Source organism: Lacerta agilis, chromosome 12 (genome assembly GCF_009819535.1).
Source record: "Lacerta agilis isolate rLacAgi1 chromosome 12, rLacAgi1.pri, whole genome shotgun sequence".
Classification (NCBI taxonomy): Eukaryota; Metazoa; Chordata; class Lepidosauria; order Squamata; family Lacertidae; genus Lacerta; species Lacerta agilis.
Genome location: NC_046323.1, coordinates 40,218,785 through 40,233,657, shown reverse-complemented (window position 1 = coordinate 40,233,657; position 14,873 = coordinate 40,218,785). Strand labels below are relative to the sequence as shown.

Sequence of the window (14,873 nt, the reverse complement as noted above, 5' to 3'; positions counted from 1 at the left end):
TCATACAAGGACACCAACTACTGTCAGATCATTTTCAGATATGGAACTGACAGCTGGCAAGATCCAGCATACTGCCCTCTCACTGTTCTGATGCCTAGCATGTAATATACCCACTTCACTAATAGGGAGGAATAATATCATTAATCTTTGTTCCACCAAATCCCATAATGAGTTGCTGTTGTTTTTTCCTGGTTAGTCTGAGTTAAGAGAAACAGGAACCTAGAAAACTGCCTTATACTGAGTCAAGACCACCAGGTCCACGTGGCACTCATCTCACTTTACTGGCTGAGGGAGCTTCCGGGTCATGTGGCCAGCATGACTAAGCTGCTTCTGGTGAACCAGAGCAGCGCACAGAAATGCCATTTACCTTCCCGCTGGAGTGGTACCTATTTATTTACTTGTACTTTGACATGCTTTCGAACTGCTAGGTTGGCAGGAGCAGGGACTGAGCAACGGGAGCTCACCCTGTTGCGGGGATTCGAACCACTGACCTTCTGATCGGCAAGCCCTAGACTCTGTGGTTTAGACCACAGCGCCACCCGCGTCCCTAAGTATTAAAGGCGGACCCATTCTGAATATCCCCCACTATTACGGTAAGAGTCAAAGCTGTTGAGAATCTCAGTTTACTCCCTCTACAGTAGCAAGCTGTTGAGTTCCGTGTAATCTATGCTGCTTAACAGGCCTGAACTAGAAATAATGAGGGACACATGGCTGCTGACCCACATCTCCCCAGAAATATATAGTGGAAGAAGGCTTGTGACCCAACATCATCCCACTTAGCATTTCCCTGACCCTTTTCCACTTCACTGGTTGCCATTTGCAAGAGGTAAGCAAATGCTGAAATCGTCAATGCCACATCACATAATTAATTTCGCCAGTCATGACTTATGGGGTGGATTCACACAAGCATGCAGAAATAATACCTGCTACTAGTCTGCTCTGGACTATGCCACTTTATACTGGGTGAGGGGGGGTTACAAGTCTGAATGCTTCTCTATGTAAAAGGCTCACTGCATGGGGAGAATGGTATATTATCCCAATTTTCTCCTTGACAGGTCCACAAGGAAGAATTGGGAAATGAATTGGAAGTGATAGGGATTCTCCAACTTGGGCAGGAATGAACACCCAATTTACTTTCTGGATGATTCTCTAAATGATGCAGGACGTCTTCATACATTATGTTTTCATGAGCGCACTTTAAAAGAGAAGCGTGTGACTTTGGCAAATGAGTGTTTTCGAACACAGGTGTACCTATGGTCCCCAGGAAGTCAGGACTAGCTGCAGTTCCCTGTTGAATGTACACTTATCGGCAAATGCAGGGCAATGTGAAGAAATGGTCCTCTCATTTGTGCCGTCCATTAGTGTGATCTGCAAACTAACTGGGGAGGAAGGGACAAGTCTGATCTGTTCTTTTGCCTTTCACAGCAGAAGTCAGCCTGAGAATTTTACCGTATTTCAAAACACGGGCATGCACACTATCACCTCATATTAAAGGTACAGAAAAAAAGGATAGATGGGAAAATGTTGGCAATGCAAGGATGGCAATCATGATGTAAACAGCTGTAAATCAGCTTATTATATAGTTTAGGCACACAAATCAAACTGCCAGGCATTTCCTTAAGTTCATGCCAAAGGTCAAAACAGGAGCCATTTATCTTGTTTGGAAAATGTTGACATGAGATTGTGCCTATTAAAAATGCACTATACTTTCAGGGAAATGTAGTCAGGCAAACTTTCCAATCAGAGGTCAGTGACCAAAGAAGACTTCCAGGCCACCCAGCATATTTGGTACTCACACAGTCCAGTCCTATATATACTCTGATCCCCAAAGGCACTCAGGACAGAATTGCTTCTTGGTGGCACATTGGTAAATGTGACATATTAGTAAATAAGCTTGTTATGTATTGTTCCAAATTTTCCCAATCCTTCACTTAAGGGACCCAAAGTTTTAAGAACAGCGACCAGGAAAATAATTATCCATGTGAGGTGGAATGAAAAAGTGAAAGCCTACTGGCATCATTTTAAAGAAAGAGAAATTCCTTAAACTCATTAGTGCACAGGAAGGAGACAACCACAAAAAGAATGAGGGCCAGGTATCCTAGCAACTAGCTGCTTCTGAAGAATTCTCATCACAGCTTCCCTGGGTGTGCAATAGGAAACACTAATGATTGTTGCCAGGTTTTATCACAAATGTTACAGAAACAAGCTTAAGAAACAAGAATGCACACAGACACCTTGGAGGGAAAGTTCAGACTTATTTTCTGATACTTTCACATGGGCCAGTCTTGCACTCAACTCCTGTTAACAAATGAAGCACTTTCAAGCAGGAAGCAAGAATGCCACTTCAAGTTTCCATGACCAGGAAAGGGGTGGAGGCTCATCTTCCGGCTCAAAAGCCTGCCCTTTGATATAGGCATGACTCAGGTACAAAGAACACAATGCATTTTAAGAGCGCTTGCTGAGTTTATATGTTTATATATTCCCTCGCCAGTCATGGAAGGAGCTTATTAAAAAGTCCCATTCACTCAGAGACTCTGTGCCTGTTCATCGGGGGAAATAGGAAGCCGAGAGCACTTATTTTTCAGATGTCCCTTCTACGAAGAGGTACATAGTGAGACCGTTGATCCCTTGCTGGTGAGGCTTGTTGAGCTTCCGGAAAAGCAAAAATACAACCTGCTCCTGTTAGGTAAAGATCAGAAGACGACCCGGTTGATCGCCAGATTCTGTGTTCAGATCTGCAGACACAGACCATCCCCAGATCCAATCTAGTTTGTTAAGAAAATCCCCAAACCCGGCTCCACGAGCGATCCAGGGTCAGTTCTCTGTGGTTGTTGTTGTTGTTCAGTTGTTCAGTCGTGTCCGACTCTTCGTGACCCCATGGACCAGAGCACGCCAGGCACGCCTATCCTTCACTGCCTCTCGCAGTTTGGCCAAACTCATGTTAGTAGCTTCAAGAACACTGTCCAACCATCTCATCCTCTGTCGTCCCCTTCTCCTTGTGCCCTCCATCTTTCCCAACATCAGGGTCTTTTCCAGGGAGTCTTCTCTTCTCATGAGGTGGCCAAAATACTGGAGCCTCAACTTCAGGATCTGTCCTTCTAGTGAGCACTCGGGGCTGATTTCTTTGAGAATGGATAGGTTTGATCTTCTTGCAGTCCATGGGACTCTCAAGAGTCTCCTCCAGCACCATAATTCAAAAGCATCAATTCTTCGGCGATCAGCCTTCTTTATGGTCCAGCTCTCACTTCCGTACATTACTACTGGGAAAACCATAGCTTTAACTATACGGACCTTTGTCGGCAAGGTGATGTCTTTGCTTTTTAAGATGCTGTCTAGGTTTGTCATTGCTTTTCTCCCAAGAAGCAGGCGTCTTCTAATTTCGTGACTGCTGTCACCATCTGCAGTGATCGTGGAACCCAAAAAAGTGAAATCTCTCACTGCCTCCATTTCTTCCCCTTCTATGTTGAGCTTCAGACCATATTTTGCGCTCTCCTCTTTCACCCTCATTAAAAGGTTCTTTAATTCCTCCTCACTTTCTGCCATCAAGGTAGTGTCATCAGCATATCTGAGGTTGTTGATATTTTTTCCGGCAATCTTAATTCCAGTTTGGGATTCATCCAGTCCAGCCTTTCGCATGATGAATTCTGCATATAAGTTAAATAAGCAGGGAGACAATATACAGCCTTGTCGTACTCCTTTCCCAATTTTGAACCAATCAGTTGTTCCATATCCAGTTCTAACTGTAGCTTCTTGTCCCACATAGAGATTTCTCAGAAGACAAATGAGGTGGTCCGGCACTCCCATTTCTTTAAGAACTTGCCATAGTTTGTTGTGGTCGACACAGTCAAATGCTTTTGCATAGTCAATGAAGCAGAAGTAGATGTTTTTCTGGAACTCTCTAGCTTTCTCCATAATCCAGCGCATGTTTGCAATTTGGTCTCTGGTTCCTCTGCCCCTTCGAAATCCAGCTTGCACTTCTGGGAGTTCTCGGTCCACATACTGCTTAAGCCTGCCTTGTAGAATTTTAAGCATAACCTTGCTAGCGTGTGAAATGAGTGCAATTGTGTGGTAGTTAGAGCATTCTTTGGCACTGCCCTTCTTTGGGATTGGGATGTAGACTGATCTTCTCCAATCCTCTGGCCACTGCTGAGTTTTCCAAACTTGCTGGCATATTGAGTGTAGCACCTTAACAGCATCCTCTTTTAAAATTTTAAATAGTTCAGCTGGAATATCATCACTTCCACTGGCCTTGTTGTTAGCGAGACTTTCTAAGGCCCATTTGACTTCACTCTCCAGGATGTCTGGCTCAAGGTCAGCAACCACATTACCTGGGGTGTATGAGACCTCCATATCTTTCTGGTATAATTCCTCTGTGTATTCTTGCCACCTCTTCTTGATGTCTTCTGCTTCTGTTAGGTCCTTTCCACTTTTGTCCTTAATTGTGGTAATCTTTGTACGAAATCTTCCTTTCATATCTCCAATTTTCTTGAACAAATCTCTGGTTTTTCCCATTCTGTTATTTTCCTCTATTTCTTTGCATTGCTCGTTTAGAAAGGCCCTCTTGTCTCTCCTTGCTATTCTTTGGAAATCTGCATTCAATTTCCTGTATCTTTCACGATCTCCCTCGCATTTTGCTTGCCTTCTCTCCCCCGCTATTTGTAAGGCCTCATTGGACAGCCACTTTGCTTTCTTGCATTTCTTTTTCATTGGGATGGTTTTCGTTGCTGTCTCCTGTATAATGTTACGAGCCTCCATCCACAGTTCTTCAGGCACTCTATCCACCAAATCTAAATCCTTAAACCTGTTCCTCACTTCAACTGTGTATTCATAAGGAATTTGATTTAGATTGTATCTCTGCAGTAGCTTATCTTAAAGTTTTTAAGTCGCTTTATGCTCATCGCATTTATAAATTTTAATTTTGTACAATGTATTACATGTTTGTTTTTCGCTTGAGATTCTACCTCCAAATGTGTTTTTTATGCTGGTCTCCGACCGTAATAAATTATCCATCTGTCTATCTATCTATATATTATAACCAGAGATTCAAAGCTACTCCTGAGGAATAATCTAATGTGATCTGACTCATGGTGTGCCTTTCTAAATAATTGGAAGAAGAAGAGCAGAAATCGTAACTTGCATTAAATCCCAATGCAAACTATTATAATATTGTTTACCGCTTTGCATGCACATCTCAAGGAGTTGTACCAAATGCAATAAAACGGCTTTAAAAAAAAAACCCTCAGCAGACAAAGTAACAGCAGCAGATAAATTAAAAAACAAACAAACACCAAGTAGTCACCCATGGCAAAGACCTATTCATCCAACTTGGAAGGGTTATTTCAGGGGTCAGCAAACTTTTTCACTGTCCCTCAAACCTTGTGGGGGGCCGGAATGTATTTTTTTGGGGGGGGAATGAACGAATTCCTATGCCCCACAAATAATCCAGAGATGCATTTAAAATAAAAGTACACATTCCACTCATGTAAAAACACCAGGCAGGCCCCACAAATAACCCAGAGATGCATTTTAAATAAAAGGACACATTCTACTCATGTAAAAACACACTGATTCCCGGACCGTCTGCAGGCTGGATTTAGAAAGCTAGATGCGGCCCCTAGGTCTTAGTTTGCCTACCCATTGGTTACTGGGACCAAAAAAGATTTTCAGTTGTTTAAGTGCAGATAATGGGTGCCTGCTGTATCTCAATAGGAATACTCTTCCACAGAACAAGGATGGCCATGCTAGAAGTCATGCTCTGAGTTACTGTAGAGAGAGCTCCTGAGATCTTTGGAACCTGCACCTTAGAGCAGTGTTTCTCCAGCTGTTGTTGGACTACAACTCCCATCATCTCTAGCTAGCAGGATGATGGGAGTTGTAGTCTGTCAACAGCTGGAGACCCCAGTTGCCCTAGAAGATCTATAGGAATGGAGGTGATTTTTCCAATATTTGGGGACTACCGGTAAGTATTTGGGGCTTTAAAGATTCCACAACTCCCTGGCTCAACTCAGCTACCTACAGCTCACCCTGACATTATGAGCAAACTCTGACCTGCACCTATTGCCGTAATTTGGTTATTAAGCAGGGATTTGGTCAGTTCATAGCCTGTCTGTGGTATGCAGAGGTAGTGGCAGGAGGATGAAAGACTTCATTGCTGGTGTGGTTGACCACCAACAGCCCACAGCAGGTCAGGTAATATCCCTCAACTGTAAATCAGAGGTGGGTAACCTGTTTTCTTCCAGATGTTTTGGACTATAATTCCCATAATTCCTAACCATTGGCCACAATGGCTGAGGCTGATGGGACTTGGAATCTAACAACAATTGGAGGGCCAAAGATTACTCATCAATGCTAAAAAGTACTTCTAGAAAGTATTGATCACCAGTCCAAGCAACTAGTAGACTCTTTACTACAGACTTTGCCCTTTCCTCAACTTAGTAGCCATGTGCACATAACAGCATTCTGTACCCAAGAACGAATCCATGCTACTTTTCTGGAAGTGATTTTTAAATTCTATTTTTATACGGTTCTTGTTCCAGCACATATTCTCAAATTGTCTCCCTAGATTTCTACAGCCTAAACAAATACCAGCTGGAGTTATATAATCCCTTGCTCACTCCTCTCAGCAGCAATCAAAATTCTATTCTTGAAGACAGCCTATGCATGACTCTCAGCAGGAATAAAAAATTGTGCACAAACATTATGTGCTGATAATGCCTTCAATGAGTTCCTTGCTATGGGTACTGCTTGAGATGATGTTCCTGGACTAAATGGAGCAACTGGTCACACCCAGATAGTGTTGGCTCCAAATTTTGGGGAGTCCTTGGGCAACACACCCTTAGTTGGCCCTTGTAATAATATAATGATAATAATAATTTATTATTTATACCCCACCCATCTGGCTGGGTTTCCCTAGCCACTCTGGGCAGCTCCCAACAGAATATTAAAACACAATAAAACATCAAACATTGAAAACTTTCCTAAACATGGCTGCTTTCAGATGTCTTATAAAAGTCAGCTACAGTAGTTGTTTATTTACTTGACATCTGATGGGAGGGCCTTCCACAGGGCGGGCGCCACTACTCAGAAGGCCCTCTGCTTGGTTCCCTATAACCTCACCAGAAGGCCCTCTGCACTGGACCTCAGTGTCCGGGCTGAACGATGGGGTGGAGATGTCTTCTGTCAGAGTTGCTTCCTCCCCTCCCCCCCCCCCGCCCCGCCCCAATAGTAACTCACAGCTCATTTGTTTGCTCCAGCTCAATCTTCACCACTGTCCAGAACGAGAGGACAAGGAAACAGAGGCTCCTTCTCCTTGTTTTTGTTCTCATGATTTGAAGATGGCAGATGAACAGGCACCAGTAGCAATGGCAAGGAGAGGAGCCAGGGAGTCAGCAGTGTGACTCCTGCTAGAGTGTGCACAGCAGACACCTGACAATGCCAGTCCCTGGTACAATCAGTACAATGAAACTGAGGTTTCGCACTCCTGCTCTAAATGTGGACGGCCTTTGAAAACTGGTCAAAAATTCAGCATAGGTGGTGGTGGTGGTGATTAAAATCTCAACACAGTCGTACCTTGGATCTCAAATGCCTTGGCTCCCAAACAAATTGGCCCCCAAACAATCGAAACTCGGGAGTGTGCATTCCAGTTTTCGAATGATTTTTGGAAGCCAAACATCTGGCACAGTTTCCGCGGCTTCCAATTGGCTGCAGGACATTCCTGCAACCAATCGGAAGCCATGCCTTGGTTTTAGAACGGTTTGGGAGTTGAACGGACTCCAGGAACACATTCTGTTTGAGAACCAAGGTACGACTGTACCGCCCTTCATCTGAGAATTACAGGTATAAAAACACAAAAACCCATAAAATAGTTACAAACAAAAACAATAACCAATTTAGTCGTTTAGCCATGTCCGACTCTTCGTGACCTCATGGACCAGAGCACGCCAGGCACTCCTGTCTTCCACTGCCTCCTGCAATTTGGTCAAACTCATGTTAGTCGCTTCGAGAACACTGTCCAACCATCTCGTCCTCTGTTGCCCCCTTCTCCTTGTGCCCTCAATCTTTTCCAACATCAGTGTCTTTTCCAGGGAGTCTTCTCTTCTCATGAGGTGACCAAAGTATTGGAGCCTCAGCTTCAGGATCTGTCCTTCCAGTGAGCCATAACTTGTTTAATTAGCCAAAAGCCTGCCCTTTCAGGAGAGTGATAAAGACTTAAAATAAGCCATCTGTTGTTGCATTCTTACACACACAACCACACTCACACTGACCCCTGCATTTGATTCTGAGGAACTCTATTGAAGGAAGTCCCTCTGGTCTAACCATATAAGCAATGGCATCACTTATAAAGTTATCTTAGAATACCCTGAAAGAGGCGAGCAAGACTGACTAATAGCACGTCTTCATTTCTAATTCCAGCTGTTTGGCAGTGAAACCCCATTGGAATACAGCTGCTGCTGAGCACCAGCTTTTCACTCAAGTACAAATGATTTTTAAAATTTAAAAAAAAAAAATCATTGCATAAGGCGATAACTCGAGAAGAGGAGGGCACAATGAAAGACAGGTGCTTGCCGGTTGCTTTTCTGTTCTAGTGAAAGGAGGAAGACCAAGTCTCCCAGGGAAGAATGTCAGGTCAACTATTCTGAGAAAAGGGAAGAACCTATCATTGTGACTGCTTTATGTCAAGGCGGATATGCTATGCTCCTGAAAATGTTCACATGTCAAAAGGAAAACTGAGCAGCAATTTGGTAACCAAAAACTCCCCTGCATATATATTAGGCGAGCTGACAAGAGAGGGAGGGAAGCGTTTTTATGGCTGCTGAATACGTGACAGTCCAATGACAACAAAATTACCAGGGAGGTTAATTCCACCATCTAATGGAATAAGGTGAAACTTATCATTTCATGCTGCTCCTGAAGAACACACTGCCAAGATTATGTGACCTCATTAAATGAATGAACGTAAATCTTGCTGAGCCCAGAGTTATCCTCTGTTATTAAAACAGAGATCTTTCTTCACCATTATTTCATTCATAATTTTTCCTGTTTCTTACAGAGGTTGACAGTGCAAGTTAAAGATTATGTTCAGGTACAGGCGTATGCAAAGGACAACCCAGGGAAAATAAAGGCATTTCTTGCTTGAAAAAGCAATCAGCATTGCATTATGGTTGCTTTCAGTACGTAATTAAAGAGCTGGAACTGCACACACAAACACAAATACTCTTCTAAATGTAAGAGACACTATCAGAGTTGTGTGTGCGCTGCCCTTGATTGATACACACACACACACACAGAGAGAGAGAGAGAGAGAGAGAGAGAGAGAGAGAGATTTTCAGCCACCAGAACTGCCTAGGCATCCCTTTCTTCCCTTCTCATGACCTGCAGCAGCAGAACAAACAGCATTTGCCAAAAGTTCTTAGAAGTAGCAGCAAAGAGCCAGAGAATTAAGGGTCATATTACAGGTAATCACACATTACTGAACAGCAAATCTGGATTTGCCACGAAGTATACAATCAGTGGTAGCTGAAGCCAATCACAACTCTGTAACAAGGGTACTTGTTCACTGTTCTGTATTCATTCTTTTTAATAATATTTTTTTACCACATTTGCAACAATTCTAAGAAAAACCCAGCAACGTTAGTAACAGCAATGTAATACAGAGCAGGGTGACATTCATTAAGTCCAAAAGATCCCTCTCCACGTGTTGTTTAGGAACATTGCAATGTGTGAAGCAGCCTTTCAGCTCAACCAAATAGTCAATTTATACCATGTTTTCCCCAAACCATTTCATGTCCTGAAGTCCACCATACCTTTAAAGCACATTTACACCACTTTAACTGTTATGAGGAGGAATTAAAGAAACTTTTAATGAGGGTGAAAGAGGAGAGCGCAAAATATGGTCTGAAGCTCAACATCAAAAAAACTAAGATCATGGCCACTGGTCCCATCACCTCCTGGCAAATAGAAGGGGAAGAAATGGAGGCAGTGAGAGATTTTACTTTTTTGGGTTCCATGATCACTGCAGATGGTGACAGCAGTCACGAAATTAAAAGACGCCTGCTTCTTGGGAGAATTGCAATGACAAACCTATCTTAAAAAGCAAAGACATCAACTTGCCGACAAAGGTCCGTATAGTTAAAGCTATGGTTTTCCCAGTAGTGATGTATGGAAGTGAGAGCTGGACCATAAAGAAGGCTGATCGCCAAAGAATTGATACTTTTGAATTATGGACCAACATGAGTCTGACCAAACTGCGGGAGGCAGTGGAAGACAGGAGTGCCCGGTGTGCTCTGGTCCATGGGGTCACGAAGAGTCAGACACGACCTAAACGACCTAAACAACAACAACAACCATTATTATAATTGGTTATATACTCCATATCAGACTCTGTAAAGGACCCCCTTCATCCTCAATAAAACGATGATATTATCTGAGTTTTTAAAGATCTGTCAGCCCAAATCTGAATTATTCCTTCAAGAAATAAATCCATAAATTAGCTATAGCCTGGAAACAGACTGATCCAAGAATCAGCATGTATTTTTAACAGCCAGATGAATTATTCATGGTCCACAGAACTGGCGAAACTAAATCCTGAGATCTGAAATTTGCAAGAGATACCTTGCTGCTAGGAAGTTGCTTATTGCTCTATTGTAGAATACTTTTCTTTGATTTTTTTTAATTCTTTGAGCAAATTCAAATATTGAAATGTTGAAACAGGAAACACAGTGTGTCTTTCCATATATACACAGAACTACTACATCTAATCATCATTATAATTATTATTATTTACCTGCACTTTTCTCGGGGTGGGGAAACCAAGAAATGTCTCTTTTATAAGAAACTTATACAAGATTGTGGTCTCAGCTTGATGGGGTTCATGTCTAAGCGGGGAGGTGTTAAGCATGATCCCAGTTTCGGCAAGGCAAAGTCAAGCAAATAAGAGGTCAAGTTCCAACAAGGCAAAGTCAAAGAAAAGCAGGTAACACTCTGGCTCACTCTGTGTGGTACTCAGGCCGAAGACTCATAGTAGCAGACTTCGGTCTCCAGCAGCAAGCAGAGGCAAAGCTCTGTCAAGCTGAGACCACCACCTGGGATGAAGCAAAACCACAATATGACATTGGCTTGTTTCAAGATGCAACAGTTGGACACAGTGACTAAAATCTGAAAGTGGGTGCTTCTAATCAGCTCCTCATGGCCATGCCAGACAACGGGGAAGAGAAGGGATGCTTGACAATATTAGCAGGTTGCTTCCAACGTCCTACACAAACTATTCTTGTTGCTGTAACCAGATATGATATTTCTCCATCATTAGGTTGCAACAGATACACACACACACACACAGAGAGAGAGAGAGAGAGAGAGAGAGAGAGAGAGAGAGAGATTTATATCACCCCCACCCCAGAACATTTTCATTAAAGGTTATCTGTTTCATGACATTTCCAACCATTTGTGCTTGTGAGAGTTACTAACAGGAGTTCCATATCCATTTGCCATTTTTTAAAAACAATTCTCTCTCACTACTGTGTTTAGAGAGAACTTGTGACTGGGTGACCATACGTTTCCCCAGGCTTGCATGGGAATATTATTTCCTGTATCTTCTTAAGTCATCATACTCACTCTTGACAAGAGATTGCTGGCACAACCGTGGCTCCTCTAATGACAACGGCTATATGAGGAGAAATAGAGGACAGATAGCAGCCTCACTGTTGGTCTTTCAAATTCATTAGGGCCTGTACAAACATATATATATATATGTGTGTGTGTGTGTGTGTGTGTGTGTGTGTGTGTGTGTGTGTGTGTATATATATATATATGTATATATATATATATATATATATATATATATATATATATATATATATATATATATGTATATATATGTATATATATATATATACCTATAACAACTGCAGTTTTGAGTCTCTGTATAGGCGAACTCCAGAGAACTTGCCATTCTCTTCCTCTAATTCCTATCAGAATATGAACTATGATCTCAGTCAGTAACTGGCAACACAAAAACTGATTTTGCAGGCGCAATATTCTGCAGGGACTGGCTGGACGAAGAGGAGTGGTGGGAGGCACCAGCCGGGGAACCTTCAAGGGAAACCCCAGAGGAGCCAGGGGATGGTGGTGGACATAGAGGAGGTCAGAGGGAGAAGAGGGAGAGGAGGGGATAGATGCTGAAGGGGCAACAGGGTTTAGTGAGCAGGAAGAGCTTTTGATGGGGAGCAGTTCAGACTCTGGCGCTGAAGCAGAGGAAGGGGGTCAAGAGGCCACTGCAGAATTCAAGGACTCTCCCTCTCCTGCTGTGACAAGCACTCCTTCCCCCTGGTCTCCAAGAACATGCAGTATAATGAGGTGAGCAGAACAGAGGCCAGAGGTGCAAAAGGCGCAGTTTGAGACTGCTTGGGAAACATTTGGGAGGAGCCTTAGAAAGGGTGGAAGGCAGGGACCTCCAGTCCTGACAACTGCTCCATAGGGGCAAGACTTCCTTGGAAGTGTTGCTGAGCTGTATGCCGTTTCCTTGAATATTGTTGTTGTTGTTCAGTCGTTCAGTCGTGTCCGACTCTTCGTGACCCCATGGACCAGAGCACGCCAGGCACGCCTATCCTCCACTGCCTCCCGCAGTCTGGCCAAACTCATGCCAGTAGCTTAGAGAATACTGTCCAACCATCTCATCCTTTGTCGTCCCCTTCTCCTTGTGCCCTCCATCTTTCCCAACATCAGGGTCTTTTCCAGGGAGTCTTCTCTTCTCATGAGGTGGCCAAAGTACTGGAGCCTCAACTTCAGGATCTGTCCTTCTAGTGAGCACTCAGGGCCGATTTCCTTGAGAATGGATAGGTTTGATCTTCTTGCAGTCCATGGGACTCTCAAGAGTCTCCTCCAGCACCATAATTCAAAAGCATCAATTCTTCGGCGATCAGCCTTCTTGATGGTCCAGCTCTCACTTCCGTACATTACTACTGGGAAAACCATAGCTTTAACTATACGGACCTTTGTTGGCAAGGTGATGTCTTTGCTTTTTAAGAATATAGTTAACTTTCCTTGAATATAGTTAACTTCAATGACAATGGAGCACTGTGACTTTCGTGCTGACCAGCGTCTGACTCCAGCCCTGACACTGACCATCAGTGTCTCTGCAACAAGCAAGACTTCATTCTTAGCCTTAACACTGTAACATGGCAGAGAGCCATTAAAGATCTTTAGCAAAACTTTACAGGCAGCACTTGAAATTAGCCAGAGACAGGGTGTGATTGAAAATCTGGACAGTAAATTTAAAATTTGCTGCAGTTTTGCAATTTCGCAGCGTATTTTCAAATATTAATTTAAGCTCTTTATATGCCACAACTAATGAAGTTTCTCAGCAGCGTATATGCACATGATGATGTGGCCCTTGGAACGTTGTGCAGGAGGGAATGCAGCCCTCAGGCTAAAAATGCTTCCCTGGCTCTACTCTAGGGTAAAAGACATTTGGAGAAATAAAAGCTTTCAAGCAAGTGCCTATCGATTATTTTAATCTATGCCATAGGTAGCCCCAATAATCCTACTTCTGGGAAAGTTTCACGTAAGCAAGACCCTAAGGCAGGGGTATTCCCAGAAGGTAGGGCAGGGGCTACCTCAAAGTTCTGAGCAACAAAACCTGAGAAACAAACTCCCACAGTTTAATGCACACATTCCAGAAGAAGGAAATGAAATATTCTGTTTATATTTTCTTTAGGAGATAGAAAGCGATTTGCAGCAGCAGTTCCTGCCTGCTACAGAATTTGGAAACTGCTATCCGCTGCCATCCTGCAGCTTCTCTCATTCAAACATCAGAATGCCTGGCATAAAATTTGATGAGGCTGAACTGCTGCTCGCCAACAGGCTAGTACTGCTGGGATTTTATTGTTTTTCTCTATCAGTGTCTAATTCTGGTAAGAATAGCCCCATGTCAGCAGGGGGGGAGAATAGCAGTGTTGTTGACTGCTGACTTATGTTCAATGGGCGTTGTGGGTTTTTTTTTTTTATTTCAGCTGCAACTCAAAAAACAAGGTGGGCAATATCCCATACCAAGGAGGGGAGCATCTTTCACCAGAACACAGACACAGACACACACACACACACACACACGAGCAAAAAATGTTTTCCTCAATGCTTACTTGAAGGGGATATTGCCTATTATCCAGTTGCATTTACAAAGCTATTCTTAGATGCTTAATCAATTTAGGGATCTGCTTCTATCCACACATAGCCGACCTGACTCAGGGTCAAATATTACAGAATCCAAGTTGAAGCCACTAAAATCTCAACTGCATGGAGGCACTCCACAATGGGGTTTATTCGTGTTTTAAATGCACATGGCATGCGAATGGCTCAGACTGTGTGGAGAATAAAACAACACACCTAGGTTTCAAGAAATTGTATTTTGAAGGTAACATTTCAAAACTTCACAGTTGAGGATGTGCTGTCAGATACCTCTGGGAAAACTTTACATGATTCGCCCACTCAGTAGTAATCTGTTTGCAAAGCTGTCTAACGTTGAAAAAAGCAACATGCAGTTTTACTCTGCATATGCAAGAGACTCTCAACAGAAGAGAGTCTGATGACACAAGCCACCAGAAAATAAAATGAGATGGAAATATATTAGAACATAGAACGGGGGTCGGGAAGGCGCGGCTCCGGAGCCGCATGTGGCTCTTTTAGAGCTTTGCCGCGGCTCCGGGGCGGGGAAATGGTGGGGGGCGCTGCGCCTGTGGCCCGCCTGCGCCCCCCCTGCCTGGCTTTTGGGATCGGCAGCAGGGCGCGGAGTGGTGGAGAAAGCAGCATCCTGGCTGCTTTCTCCACTCTGCGCCCTCCCGCCGATTTCAAAAGCAGGCTTTTGGGATCGGCAGCAGGGCGCG

General features: G+C 43.4%; 1 protein-coding gene across 1 annotated transcript in view; it reads right to left on the bottom strand.

The window, feature by feature from the left end:
* CCNY (cyclin Y) overlaps window positions 1-14,873 on the bottom strand; it is a 100,303-nt gene that overhangs the window by 33,737 nt on the left and 51,693 nt on the right. The window lies entirely within an intron of this gene.